This window comes from Leptonychotes weddellii, chromosome 16 (genome assembly GCF_054177405.1).
Source record: "Leptonychotes weddellii isolate Sample4059 chromosome 16, ASM5417740v2, whole genome shotgun sequence".
In the NCBI taxonomy this organism is placed as follows: Eukaryota; Metazoa; Chordata; class Mammalia; order Carnivora; family Phocidae; genus Leptonychotes; species Leptonychotes weddellii.
In genome coordinates, this window is record NC_138384.1 from 37,609,532 (window position 1) to 37,624,215 (window position 14,684).

The 14,684-nt window shown below is 45.0% G+C and overlaps 1 protein-coding gene across 2 annotated transcripts in view; it reads left to right on the top strand.

Annotated features, from left to right (window-relative positions):
• The first annotated feature begins 10,436 nt into the window (after positions 1-10,436).
• The window catches only part of GAPDHS (glyceraldehyde-3-phosphate dehydrogenase, spermatogenic), a 62,341-nt gene continuing 58,093 nt past the window's right edge, over positions 10,437-14,684 (top strand). For both annotated transcript variants that reach the window (XM_081806741.1, XM_081806742.1), the window contains exon 1: positions 10,437-10,652. The gene's annotated coding sequence lies outside the window, so the exon portion shown is untranslated. The remainder of the gene's footprint in view (positions 10,653-14,684) is intronic.

Genomic DNA, 14,684 nt, shown 5'->3' on the forward strand with positions numbered 1-14,684 from the left:
ACCACAGCAACCATGCAGGGTTTGCATTGGACTGATAGCTCCCTGAAAGTGGGGGCTGTTTCTTCTTTCAACCTAACAACTACGTTTTGGGATTGGTTGGGGGGGTGGAGTGGGTAACAGCAGGGTGGTGGGGAGTGAAGCCCTGATTTGCAGCACCTCCCCATTCCCCCCAGGGCCAGTTTCTACCAACATCAAGACGCTGAGGTTAATAATCAGTTCTTGCAAGCCAGCTCAAGCACATCACTGGATGTACCTCCCGACACGTATGTTCAAGTGGCAGACAGAACCACATCCTATTTGAGAAAATTTTCTCTCTCCCTGGCTACGCGTATAGTACAAGGCTCTGGCACAAGACTTTTGACATAATAAACACTGGCTAAATGTGGCTCGCTGGGCCTGATCCAAGAGGATCCAGTTGGCTGGTTAGATTGTGAGACTTCTCTGAATCCCCTGTAGGATGACAGATGGGTAAACAGAAATATTAGTGCCTGGTTAATGAATAACACAGACAGCAGCCTAGAGCCGCTACCAGGAAAGAGGGGTGGAGGGAGCTGGCTCAGCCTGACTTGGGGGCCTGACCAGCAGGAAAGGGGAACCTGGCATTGACTATTTCACTTCCTCTTTCTGGAAAAGATGCTGTTGTGCCCCTTCCTCAGCCATTCTCATCTGACCACACAGCCAGAGCTCTCCTGTAGTAGGGTTGTGTGCGGCGATCGCCGTGGTCCAAGAAGGCAGGGGTGGGCAGCCTGGAGAGAGTCTGAAGGAAAACATACAGCCAAGATTCCAACCACTCCCTTAGACTTCCCTGCACCTTACCTCCAGGTTTTTGTCAGTTCTTTTTTTCAGCTTTCTCTACCTTCTGCGGTTAAAGACTTTGGCCCCGTTTTGTTTTTTTTTTCTCTAGTCACAGGAAATGAGGACATTTCTCTTCCACAAATTGCACATTCAACCAGGAAATTGGGCCAAAGATCTCTAAGTCCTCAGTACTGGCAGTCCAGTAACCCACTTGGCAAAGGTTTCAATGTCTGGTAAGGAAGAATATGGGAGGTACGAGGTGGGCGGGGGGCGTGGCACGGGTGGCTGTCCACCAGTAGCTTACCCAAGGAGGGGCTGCCCATAACTCCAGTAAAATTTCAGGCTCCCTCTCCCCAGACGTTGTCCCCTGCCATCTGGGAGGCCGAACTAGGATCAGCCTCAAGGAGACAGTGTTAGGAAAGTAAATATACCGCTCTCAAATCTAGATGTTTTAAATAAAAAGCCAATACGCACATACGGTAGCCTAGAGTCTCTTAAGTGTCACAGCAGACATTACATCATTCGACCTTCCATGGGTGTAGGCATTCGTTAACCCACAAATGTTTACTGAGGCCTACTATGTGTCAGGCCGTTTCAGGTGCTAAAAACATAGCACTGAACAAGGACAACATTCCCTGCTCTCACGCAGCTCACATTCCAGTGGGAGAGCAGACAGGAAGACCAATACGAAGACACTCTGAGGCAGTGCTAAGAGCCCTGAAGACACTAAGACAGAGTCAGGGGTAAAGAATGACCTTGAGAAGGGGAAGAGGGGGCTACTTTTGAATGAATGGCTTGGAAAGGCCTCTCGAAAGTGACATTTGAGTTGCAACCAGAATGCCAAGAAGGAATCATGCATGCCAAGCATTGGGGTGGGAAGGCGGGGGGATGAGGAATGCTCCAAGCAATGGGTTCAATGCAGTACAAGGCTTGGATAAGCTGAACTTACACAAAAAACACAAAGGCCAGAGTGACTGGGGCTTAGTGATGGCTGAAAGAGCGAGCAAGGGTCAGATCACAGGGGTTCTCGAAGGTTTATGATAAGAAGCACAGCAGAGGGGTGCCTGGGTGGCTCAGTCGGTTAAGCGTCTGCCTTCAGCTCAGGTCATGATCTTGGAGTCCTGGGATCCCTGCTCAGCGGGGAGCCTGCTTCTCCCTCTCCCTCTCTGCCTGCTTGTGCACTCTCTCTCTCTCCCAAATAAATAAATAAAATCTTTAAAAACAAAACAAAAAAGCAGCAGCACAGCAGATGTCTTCCCCCTACTTAACAAGAAAAGCTGAGGCCCAGAGATGTAAAGTGTCCTGTCCCAACCCTCATCAAGATGGTTTTCTGACCCCAGCTCTGGGACCCCAGACTCCCTCTCAAAATGAGATGCACACACTCTTTCACTCTCTCAATCCGTTACCCCACTGTGGAAGAGAAAGGTGGGCAGAAAACATGATCCAGGCTGTGGGCAGTTTTGGGGGTATAGAAAGTTGTGGAGGGAGGGACAGACTGACTGGCGAGGTTCTGAGGAAAGAAAGGAACCAGATGTGGAACAGACGCCTGAGTGTGAGAGCGGAGACCAGCATGGAAATCTAGCTTTTGGGACGGAGCCGTGGCCGAGGAGAGGCGGGATGCCTGGGCTCTGAGGATGAGATGGAGGTAACCAAGAAACTTCCCATGCTGTCCCCATATCCACTGGCCTGGAGCAGAAATGGCAGTATGAGGACAGAATCGTGCCACTTTGGGGAATCGCAGAAAGCCTCCGGTCCGATGATTCTCAACCCAGGCTGCACTCTGGAGCCACCCAAGGAGCTTCCAAAAATGCCAGAGCATTTGGGTTTTTGTTAAAGCTCCCCAGGTGCTTGGGAAGCTCAGAGGGTTGTGCATCACTGGATCTAGTCCTGATCCTCTGCTGGACCAGCCAGGGGGCTTTCCAGGAAGGCAGCAGGGCATGGTGATGGGGTCTGAATTCAGGCTTGCGCTGTGCATCTCGACTTCTCTGGGCTTTAGTTTTCTAACTAAGAAAAGGGGCTGGGGCTCATAAGTCATCACATTACTGTGAGGACTGAATGAGTTTAATGTTGTATATACAAAACAGTTCGAACAGTGTCTGACAGTAGATGTTCACACACATTTATACAAGGCAATCTTTTTAAAAGGTAAGGCCAGGCTTCTGCAAAGCATGCTTCTGCCTCCAAATGCTTCTCCTGGCTCTCAGAATAAACCTCCCACCCTCCCCACGGCTGGCAAGGCCCTGCAGGACCTCATACTCATCCATCTGCCCAAGCTCTTCTCCCTTTCCCATACCCCCTCCCTCCCACTTCATCTTTCGGGCCTCAGAGCCTTTGCAGGGCTGTTCCCTTTTCCTGGGGTCCCCTTCCCCTAGCTCTCACAGTGACAGGGTCTCATCTTTCAGGTGACCTGTGACTTACATTTCATTTGTTCGCTGGACTTTTTCCTCAACCCACTCCAAAAGTGCCTCCCTCTGATACACTCACTCCATTATCCGGAGTTACTGACTTTACTGCATTTACCACAATCTGAGATCATCTATTTTTGTCTTACTTGTTATTTTCATGAAAGATACACATACACATACTTTAATGAGTCAAATGGTTTGCTATGAAAAACAGCATCCCTCACCCTCTCACCCCACCCAGGACATTTACCCCTTCCTGGAGGCAATGGCTTTCACCTCTTTTCAACTAATAATACATCCTCTGTGTTTCTAAGAAAAACTTTACATTCCTCTACTTCTTCATTTTTTCATATCAGGTTTTATCTGTTAATTTCTCCCAATAGCAGATTAGGATTTAGCTCTCCCCAATACATGAACACACATGTACCTTCCCACTCGATATCCCAATTATATCATGACTGTGTTAGAACCGGGCACCCGGGTGGCTCCGTCAGTTAAGCGTCCGACTCCCAATTTTGGCTCAAGTCATGATCTCAGGGTCATGAGATCGAGCCCTGCGTCAGGCTCCGGGCAAAGTCTGCTTGTTCCTTTCCCTCTGCTCCTCCTCCTGTGCTCGCTCACTCTCAAATAAATTATTTAAAAATAAACAACAATAAAATAACTGTGTTAGAACAATATTTAATGTTTACAGTATTGTGACTATGTAAATAGTGGAGCTCTATAGTACACCAGGATTACTCTTCTACCCCACACAACTTCTTCCCATCCCCTAGAATTAATTATTGCCTTATTTTTCATTTGCTTACTTTTCTACATACATATCACTAATTCTACCCAAATTCTTTGCCAATACCTTCAGAGGTATTGGTATCTTCAGAGGTATCTGAAGAAATCTCTCCCAGAACTTTCTGACCTGCTCCCATGTGGACTGGTGGCCGTTTATGCCAGGCATATAGCTAGCCCCTGGATGCTCTTGAGAAGCTTTTTGCTTCTCTGCTCTTCTTTCTCTTCCTTGGTTCATGCCCTCCAACAGCTTCTTTAGAAAGTAAATGTTTTGGGGCTCTGCACGTCAGAAATTATTCTACCTTCATGCTTAATTGGTAAGGACTACATGTGGAATTCTAGATTGGAAATATTTTTGTTCAGAATTTTCAAGGCATCACAATACTGCCTTCTAGCTTCCCGTCTTGTGGAAAATTCCCAAAACACTTTTGATTCCTTGCTTGTGGCCTTTTTCTCACTGGAAACCTGTACGGGCCTTATGTTTCTCACAAGTATTTTAAAATTTCATCCTTTTGTGCTAGGCACTCAATGGGCTCTTTCCATTTGCAAAATAATATCCTTCAGTTTGGGGAACTTCTCTTAAAACATGTTGTGGTTATTTCCTTGCTTTGATTTTCTCTCTTCTCTCTTTCTGAAGACCCATCAGTTGGGGCATATTGGACCTCCTCGGCTGACCTGCTAATTTTCCCTTCTCTCCTATTTTCCAGCTCTCCACTTTTTTTTTTTTTTAAGAGAGAGAGAGTATGAGGGGGGTGCAGAGGGAGAGAGAGAATCTCTCTCAAGCAGACTCCCTGCTGAGCGTGGAGCCCACTGTGGGACTTGATCTCATGACCCTGAGATCACGACCTGAGCCGAAATTAAGAGTCAGACACTTAACCAAGACACCCAGGTGCCCTGATCTCTCCACTTTTTTGCTGCACTTTTGGTGAGATTTATCTTCCAGCCTTTCTATGTAATTTTTCCTTTTTGCTCTCCCTTTTCATTTCCAAGCATTCTCTTTTATTCTTCGTCTTGCTTCATGGTTTTAATATCCACTCTGATCTTCCTGAGGAACTTTCATTTCCCTGCTCCAAGCTGCTTTTCTGGGATGGGTCTCTATTCCTTTATGTTAAAAGTTTTCATCAGATATCTGGTAATTCTTGTTTGTCTATTCATCTTAAAGGAAAAGAAGGGAACTAATTTTTTGAGGTATATAAAAAGCATAAGAAGGTAGGATGACATGATTCCATGGTTTGCTTTAAGAGCAGAGAAAAAAAAAGAAAAAGAAAAGGAATGAAAGAAGCCAATATGGTAAAATCTCAATGACTGTTGAATCTGGGTGATGAATAAGTTAGGTTCTATTGTACTATTCCCTCTACTTTTGATCATGTTTGAAAATATTCAAAGTAACAATGTGGTTGTTGATGGGATTCAGTTCCTTGAAAGCTATTAAACTGAGGGCCTCAGTTCCTCACTGGCCGTGGGCTGGAGGCCTCCCTCAGTTCCTTACTACGTGGGCCTCTCCACAAAGCTGGCTTCCACCATAGCAAGTAAGCAAGGAAGCAAGAGTAGACAAGACAGAAAGTAGCCTTCTTATAAACCTAATCATCAACATGATCTTCCACCATTTTGCTCAGCCCATTCTGAAAGGGAGAGAGAATTACACAAGAGTGTGAATATTAGAAGGTGAGATCACTGAGGCCATCTTGGGGGCTGCCTTCCATAGATACTAAATAATGAATGAAAGCTATGAGCACATGAATTAGGCTTCACCGTAGGGTGATTCTGCTGGGTCACCTAGTTGGGGAATCTCCAACATCAACACAGGCTTTTTCTTCTTGGGCTGATCATATTTCCCAGAAAAACAAACTAACAAACAAACCACAGAGGGTGTGGCCCCTGTTGCTCACAGGCAGCTAGGAATCTCTCAGAAGCAGAAACTTAAGGATGAGGAATTGGAAGCCTATAACAAATCAAGTCTTGGAGTGGAAAGGGGTTCAAGACATTTTGTTAAGCTACAAGAGCAGGTGCAGAAGGGTATAAAGAAAACAGTATTATCTATAATCTCAAAATAAAAACACAGGCATACCTCAGAGATGTTGTGGCCTTGGTTCCAGACCACCGCAATAAAGGAAGTCAAATGAATTTTTTGGCTTCCCAGTGCATATAAAAAGAATACTGTAGCTTATTAAGTGTACAATAGCATTATGTCTAAAAAAAAAAAAAAAGCAGCAATGTACATATCTTCATTAAAAAATACTGCATTGTTAACAAATGCTAACCATCATCTGAGCTTCCGGTGAGTCATAATCACTAATCACAGATCACCATAACAAATATAATTATAACGAAAAAGTTAACGAACCATGAGAGACTATGGACCCTGGGAAACAAACCGAGGGTTTCGGGGGGGGGGGATGGAGTAACAGGGTGATGGGTAACTAAGGAGGGCACGTGTTGTGATGAGCACTGGGTGTTATACACAACTAATGAATCATTGAACACTACATCAAAAACTAGTGATGTACTATATAGTGGCTGACTGAACATAGTAAAAAAAAAAAAGGAAAAGTTAGAAATATTGCAAGAATGATCAAAATGTGACACAGAGACACTAAGTGAGCAAATGCTGTTGGAAAAATGGCGCCGACAGATCTGCTTGACACAGGGTTGCCGTAAACCTTCAATTTGTAAAAATAAATGCAGTTATCTCCACGGTGCAATAAAAAAAAAAAAGCACAGATGAAGTATATGCCTGTATAGAGTACCAGCAGCTACGTGTTCAGAGACCCTCGTGCACGCGGACAGTGCTAATCCTTCCGCACACACCATTCAGCTACTCCTTACAAAAGCAAAACCGGTACTGCCTGACTTTTCTGCTTCCAGAAAGGGAAACTGAGACGTAAGAGTGAACATTAAATCACTTGCCCGATATCTCACAGCAACGAAGTGGAAGGGGTAGGACCACCACCTGGGCCTGTGTGACTCAGGAATCTGAACTCTCAGCCATTATCTTATACCGCCTCCCCAAGCAGAGCGTGACCATGCACGCACACATGAGTGTGCATGTGGAATTCTGAAAGGCTCTGCAGCAGACAACAGTGGTTACTTAAAGAGTTAGGGGAAGGGGAAGTAGGTCAACTTGCATCCGCTACTTAACATAATTCTGTACTGTTTATGTTTTTTCAGTGGACAGGCATTATTTTGTGATAAAAATACAAAGACTTAGTTTAAGTAATAATTCTGCTCCCCAAATACAGAAGAAAACTCAAATTAGTCCAGCATTTAGGCCCTGTTTACTGAGCAATTACTATGTCCTATGCTGAGCGCTAAGAACTTCACATTTAAGACTTCACTGAATTCTCACAACTGTGTCTGGAAGGAGGGTATTATCATTCACCCCCTTTACAGAAAAGGAACCTGAGGCTCAGGCATGTGAAGACCTCACCAAGGTCACATAACAATGCAGGGACTCAACTCAGGTCTGACCGGTTTCAGAGCCCATGCTTTTACCTACTAAGTATGCTAGTCGTGCAGGAATGATCATGCTAAAAATAGTAACAGTTTAAGTACTTACCATGGGCCAGACCCGTGTTCTTCATGCATAATGTCATCAAATCTCCACAGCAGGGTGCCTGGGTGGCACAGTCAGTTAGGCAGCTGACTCTTGATTTCAGCTCAGGTCGTGATCTCAGTGTCGTGAGATCAAGCCCCGAGTTGGGTTCCATGCTTAGCTCGGAGTCTGCTTAGGATTCTCTCTCCCTCTGCTCCTCCCCCCATCCCCCGCGCGTGCGTGCTCTCTCTCTCTCTCTCTCTCAAATAAATAAACCTTTAAAAAAGACGCCCATGGCAATCCCAATTTTATAGATGAGGAAACTGAGGCTCAACAGAAAGGAAGCCACTTATTTGCCCATGGTCACCCAGCAGAATTGGGACTGGAATCCAAATCACTGTACACGTATCCACCAAGGAAAGAGACAGAGCTAAAATAAAACAAAAGCACTTAGGGGTGCCTGGGTGGCTCAGTCAGTTAAGCGTCCAACTCTTGATTTCCACTCAGGCCATGATCTCAGGGTGGTGAGATGGAGCCCTGCATCAGGCTCCACACTCAGCAAGGAGTCTGCTTGGGATTCTCTCTCTCCCTCTTCCTCTGCCCCTCCCCCACCTCATGTGCACACATGTGTACATACTCTCTCTCTCTGAAACAAACAAACAAAGGACCAAAAAACAACAAAAAAGCACTTATTTGCAATTCAGGGAGCACAGATTTGGGTAGCAACCAAAATTGTGTCCCTCCCCTGGGAACAAAAGTCAAGGGTTTTTAAAGACAAAAGGGAATGCTTGTACATATTGTTTACAAAGAATTTTGATTGGTGTTGGTGACAAAAAAATAATCTTAACTGAATATAATTAGTTGCTAAGGCTATTATTAAGCAAAGCCTCTTACTGTTGCAAGTGTTCAGGCTGAGTCCTTGCAATATTTGCAGTTTGGCCCAATTCAAAAGTTCATGGGTTTCACCAGTGGGAGCACATAAGGCCCATCCATTTAATGGCTTCCCAGCTCCATCTTAAAACCCCTTGACATAAGTGACCCCATGTCATTTCACCTTTCACACACGACACTGGCACCCACCCAGTTGCTCAGGCCCAAAACTCAGTAGTTACCCTTGACTCCTTCCTCTCCTTCCTTTCCCTCCCCATGTCTAATCCACTAGGTCCAGTTGGTTCTAGCTGCCGAGGTACATGCTCATTTCTCACTATCCAGCTACTTCTGCCCCAGTGGAAGCCACAGCCAACTCTTATCTGGGCCACTGTAAAGGCTCCCCACATTTCTCCATGCTTCCATTCCTTCCTCTTGGCCCCTATCCCATTTGCTCTCTACACTGCAGTCAACGTGGTCTTTTTCAAATCTCTTGCTAAATATCCTCTCATGCAGCCTTTCTCAGGGTCTTAGGAGAGAATCAAGCCCTCCAGAGAATGGTATGAGTGATTGTTTTCTCAATTTTCCTAAAGATGATACTAGCTACTAGTTTTTTCTCCCTAATACAATAGATGACCTACTTCACTGCATGTAATGGATGCCTCAGAGTGTCAGGGCTTGATTCCCTGCAACACTAGGTGGAGAAGGCTGCAAAAGTTTCCTGTCATGTTTCGAATACCAACGGCTAGAGCCTACTGGGCCCTGGTGACCTACAGGACACCACATTCCCACCTCTGCAGGCTCATTTCCTACTACTTTTTTCCTGCGAACAAGAGCTATTTTCCATTTCCCCCAATTATAGAAGCCTCATTCCTGCTTCAAGGCTTTTGGAGAGTCTGTTCCCGTGGCCTGGAGTTCCTGTGCCCCAGGCCTTCCATGGGCAGCCCCTTTCGGTTAGTTATTCAGGCCTCGGCTCAACTACTACCAGCTCAGAGAGGCCCTCCCTGACACCTTAAAGAGACATTGCCAATTCCGGCTATTCCACTGTCTTTGTTTTCTTTCTTTCACAGCACTTATTTATCATGATCTGAAAGTGCCTTCTTTCTGTATTCACTTACCTATTGTGTGTCTCCCCAGTTAGAGCTGAGCACCACAGGCAGTTTTATTTTCCTCACGGCTTCATCCTTGATAACCAGAAAGCTTTTTCACAAGGAAGCAGTCTGCAAAAAAAATGTGCTCAAAGAATTTATCAGACATTCATTATGCGCCAGTCACTGGGCTATGAGCTTTGCAATGTGTCCTATCAACCCAGCACTGTCCAATGAAAATATAATGTAAGCTATTTTTAATTTTCTAACAGCCCCATTAAAACAGAAAAGAAACAGATGGGATTAACATTAACATATGTTATTTAATTTAACATGTTCAAAGTATTATCACCTCAACCTGTAACAGACTTTAAAAGAGAGAAAGGGGTGCCTGGGTGGCTCAGTCCTTAAGCGTCTGCCTTCAGCTCAGGTCATGATCCCAGGGTTCTTGGATGGAGCCCCGCATTGGGCTCCCTGCTCCGCGGGAAGCCTGCTTCTCCCTCTCCCACTCCCCCTGCTTGTGTTCCCTCTCTCTCTCTGTCAAGTAAATAAATAAAAATCTTTTAAATAATTAATTAATTAATTAAAAGAGAGAACATTTTTGGTACTCCTCCATCCCTCCTCTCTGCCTTCTGGGTCACGAGGAGCTCTGAGCTGCCTCAAAGTGGGACTCGCAGGCTCCCACTTCAGGACCGAACCCCAGTGTCCCCCTCAAACTGCATCTCAGCTTTCCCGCCTGTTTTGTACCTCTCGGTGTGCACGCACCCCTCAGGGCCTGTATCCCGAGAAAGAGGGCAGGCAGTTCTCAAGTGAGGCCTGAAGATGCCTTCCTGTGGCAGACGGTAAACCCAAACTGGTGAGATACCGGGTCAGCGCAAGCTCCTGGGCGAGCCACTCTTTTGACCGGAAATGGGTCGGAAAGCGCTAGAGGAGGGACGCCAGAGCCAGGGAGCATGCGCAGGTTAGCTCCAACCGGAAGTGCACCGGGAAAGAAGGGAAGCGCTTGGTGCGACGACTGAAGGCTGTGGTGTCCCTCCTGACAAGAAGCGGATGGGCCCGGATGGCAAAGCTCGAGGCCCAGGCCAGCGAGCAGGGCGAGCGGAGGAGGAGGTAGTGTTGGTGTCTGAAGCCGAAGCCAAGTTGAAACCGGAAATTGACTTCTCCACTGCGGATATAAGAACTGTAAGTTTGGGCTTCCAGGGGAGGGTTCATTCCTGAGCAGGGTCTTTGCGGGGAGGGAGCTGGACCTCAGGGATTCTCTGAGGTCAGAAGAGACTTTGGGGGGACTTCTTTGATGTATATCAAGAAATGAAACAATACAAGGGGCGTCTGGGTGGCTCAGTCGTTAGGCGTCTGCTTTCGGCTCAGGTCATGATCCCAGGGTCTTGGGTTCGAGCCCCGCATCGGGCGCTCTACTCAGCGGGAAGCCTGCTTCTCTCTCTCCCACTCCCCCCTGCTTGTGTTCCTTCTCTCACTGTGTCTCTCTCTGTTAAATAAGTAAAATCTTAAAAAAAAACAATACCAGAGCATGCTTTGTTAAAACATTGCGCCATGTTTTAAAGGTTTACATGGAACGAATTATACAAAAGTATATCTAGGGCAATAGGATTGTGAAGACGATTTTAGTTATAAGAATTAACAAGGTGGCCTGGTAATGGGACATAGATTTTAAGTAGTACGGTGAATGAGATCCCGATCTCTCAATCTGGTCAGCCTGCCTCGCTAAATAATCTCATTTGGGGATAATATAAGGAGTCAAAAGTTAGTCTTCCTGTCGCTTGCTTCCATAGGGGCGGCACCCCAGATGTTCTGTTAGGCGTTCATGAGGAGGGCTATCCTGAGAATAAGCTGTAAGGGGGATCTGTGGATAGTTGGAGGCCCTGAAGGATCTTCTCATCAGGTCGCCAGTGCTGGAGGGACATTGATCCCTGATGCTGCATTAGGAATGAGTGATGAGGAGCGCTGTGTGTGGGGAATGAGGTGTGTCATGGGGGCGAGGGTCTCTGAGACTGTCACAGTGTCCCTGTGACCACACATCCTATCAGGAATTTGGGGCATCAGAGGGGAGAGACACTCTGGGACTTTAAGGTAGGGATCCTTGCCTATTGGAGAGGGAGTGAGAGAATCATATGAAGGGAGGTTCTTGCTGTGGGAGATATTTGAGCGGTTATTATAGGGCCAGGATTGTGTGGTACCTTGGAGAGGGGGCTCTCAGCGGGAGTTTGGCAGGCTCTGACAGAGGCTTGATTGATTAAGCATGCCCAGATGTAGGCACAGGCTCGGACAAGAGAACCAGTCCTTCATTCAATTCACGAGTGTTTTTGAGTACCTACTCTGTGCCAGGCACTACATGCTAGGCATACACTGGGAAAGAAAAGAGTTCCCATGAGCCTCATGGGACTGATCATCTTCTAGGCCAGCTCTATCTACTAGAAATGTAATGTGTGCCACATGAGTAATCTAAAATTTTCCAGTAGCCAAATTTGAAAAAGTAAGGAGAAACAGGTGAAATTAATTTGAATTTTAATATATTTTATTGAACCTAATATAACCAAAGTATTATTTCAGTATGTAATACAAAAAATAATAGTGAGATACTTATATTCTTTTTTTTTGTAATGTCTAAAGTTTGATGTGTGCAAAATGCCCATATCTCAGTTATGGTTAGTCACATTTCAGGTGCTCAGTAGCCACATGTGGCTTGTTGCTGCTGCATTGGACAGTGCAATTCTAGAGTAATATAAAGATAACAAATTGTAGGGGCGCCTGGGTGGCTCAGTTGTTAAACATCTGCCTTTGGCTCAGGTCATGATCCCAGGGTTCTGGGATCAAGCCCCACATCAGGCTCTCTGCTCTGCAGGAGGCCTGCTTCTCCCTCTCCTACTCCCCCTGTTTATGTTCCCTCTCTCGCTATATCTCTCTCTAATAAATAAATAAAATATTTTTTTAAAAAAAGATAAATCGTAGGTGTTTTTAGTGATGATAAATGTGCTGAGGGGGTAGCACCAGGAGTGCTGTATCAGCCACAGAATTCCCTCATGGCTGAAATGGCTTTGGGCAGGTTGAAATTAAAGTGTCTTTGTTGTCATTGCTTTAAAATATTTGATTATGAGATTTTTCATACATACAGAAAAATATGATAAACCGTACTGACAAAGCCTGGTGTACACATTAGTTTTATCCATCTTAACATTTTGCATAACCTATTTGCTTCAGATTGTTTTAAGAATTAAAACATTACAGGGGCGCCTGGCTGGCTCAGTGTGTAGGACATGTGACTCTTGATCTTGGGGTTATGAGTTTGAGCCCTGAGTTGGGTATAGAGATTACTTAAAAAATAAAATATTTTTTTGCAAAGATTTATTTATTTATTTTAGAGAACGAGAGAGAGAGTACGCATGGAGGAGAGGGGCAGAGGGAGAGAGAGAATCTCAAGCAGACTCTCCCTGCTGAGCACAGAGCCAGACACAGGGCTCCATCCCACGACCCTGAGATCATGACCTGAGCCGAAATCAAGTCAGATGCCCAACCGACTGAACTACCCACGTGCCCCAACTCTATCTCATTTTTACTGTTGAATACCTACCATTCCACTGGATGGATATACCATATTTTAGTTTTCCATTCTCTTATTGGTGGACATTTAGGTGGTTTCCACCTTTAAGCTCCTGCAGGCATTGCTACTGTGAAAATCATTATACCTACTTCTTTGTGTATACATGAAGAAGAGTTTCTAGCATATCTTTAGGAGGATAGTGGTGCACATATCCACAACTTTGTACCTCAGTCTTGATTCTATCATTCAGGACTTTGATAAGAAATTTCAGTGACAGCAAGGTAAACCCAGCCATGCTTTTCTCCTTTGAGTTTTACTTTCATTTGTGTAAAATGGACATGAAAATGGTACTTACTTCATAAAGTTCTAAGAATTAAATAAGAACATGAAGGTGAAGTACCTAACACAGTAGCTTACACTTGGTGGGCCCTCAATACCTGGGAGCTTTTTATGTCTTATGGAGACAGGAAATTAAAATGGTTAAAGGTCTGCGGCTTTGGAGTCTAACAACCTGGGTATAAAACTTGGCTCTGCTATGTCCTCCCAGGTTGCCCTTGGGAAAGACACTTCACCTTTCTGAGCTTCCGTTTCTTCATCTGCTTAAAGAAAGCAAATGAATGCAGACATGAATATCAGTTCTCCAAGTATGAATCTGTCTGGGTCCTGATCTGACTGGAGATGAGATGTATAGCATAATAAGAACAGCTGCCATTTGTTAATATGAATGAAGTTGGGCTAATATTTGTTGAGTGTTTCTTAACTCCTATGAAGTACCGGTATTATTCCCACCTTACAAATGAAGAAACTGAGGCCTTGACAGCATGGCCACACGGAAGTCACATAGCTAATAAAATGGTAGGAATGGAATTTGAACCACATCTGACTGATTTAAAAACAAAACAAAAACAAAACAACAAAAAAACCCCAAAAAACAAAAACCTTGTGATCTAAACACTAGGCAGTACTGCCTTAATGCTTTCAGCAGCTGTGTCCATCATTCACAGCAGTGGTTTCCAAATCTTTCTTTAAGGAATGGAAGAATTTTGTCCAGCAAAATCTTATATGGAACCCCTGTAGATAAAGCAAACAAAGTTAGGACTAGTGCAGTTAAACTGGGGGTAATATTGTAGGTGTGGGCGGGTTTAATCCTGACTCTGCCAGGTACTGGCTGCGTGAGCCTAAACAAATTACTTTATCTCTCTGAGATTCAGTTTCTTCATTTGTAAGATAGGGAAATGATACCAACCTACCAGCGTTGTTATGTGGATCAACTGAGATAATATATGCAAAGCACTTGACAGACAGCCTGGCTCGTGATAACAGCCAAATAAGGGTAGCTGTTGCAGTTGTGGCTGTGGCTATGACCACCTTCACTGACCACAGGATGGAGTGGAAATCTCTCAGCCTTGCATTCATGCCCTCCATCATCTGACCCAACCTGCCTTTCTAGCCTTCAATACCTCCACAATAGCCAAGCTGAATTACAGCGTCCCAGGCCGGGATCCCGCACTATCAGTTCAGTGTATATAGCTTTGTCCGTGAATGGGGACCATCTTTTGTCCTTTGTCCTCTCCCTTGCTCCTAAAGTATGAAGGTATGCTTTTTAAAAAATATTTTTAAAAACTTTTATTAGGGAAATTTTTGAAATATACAAAAGT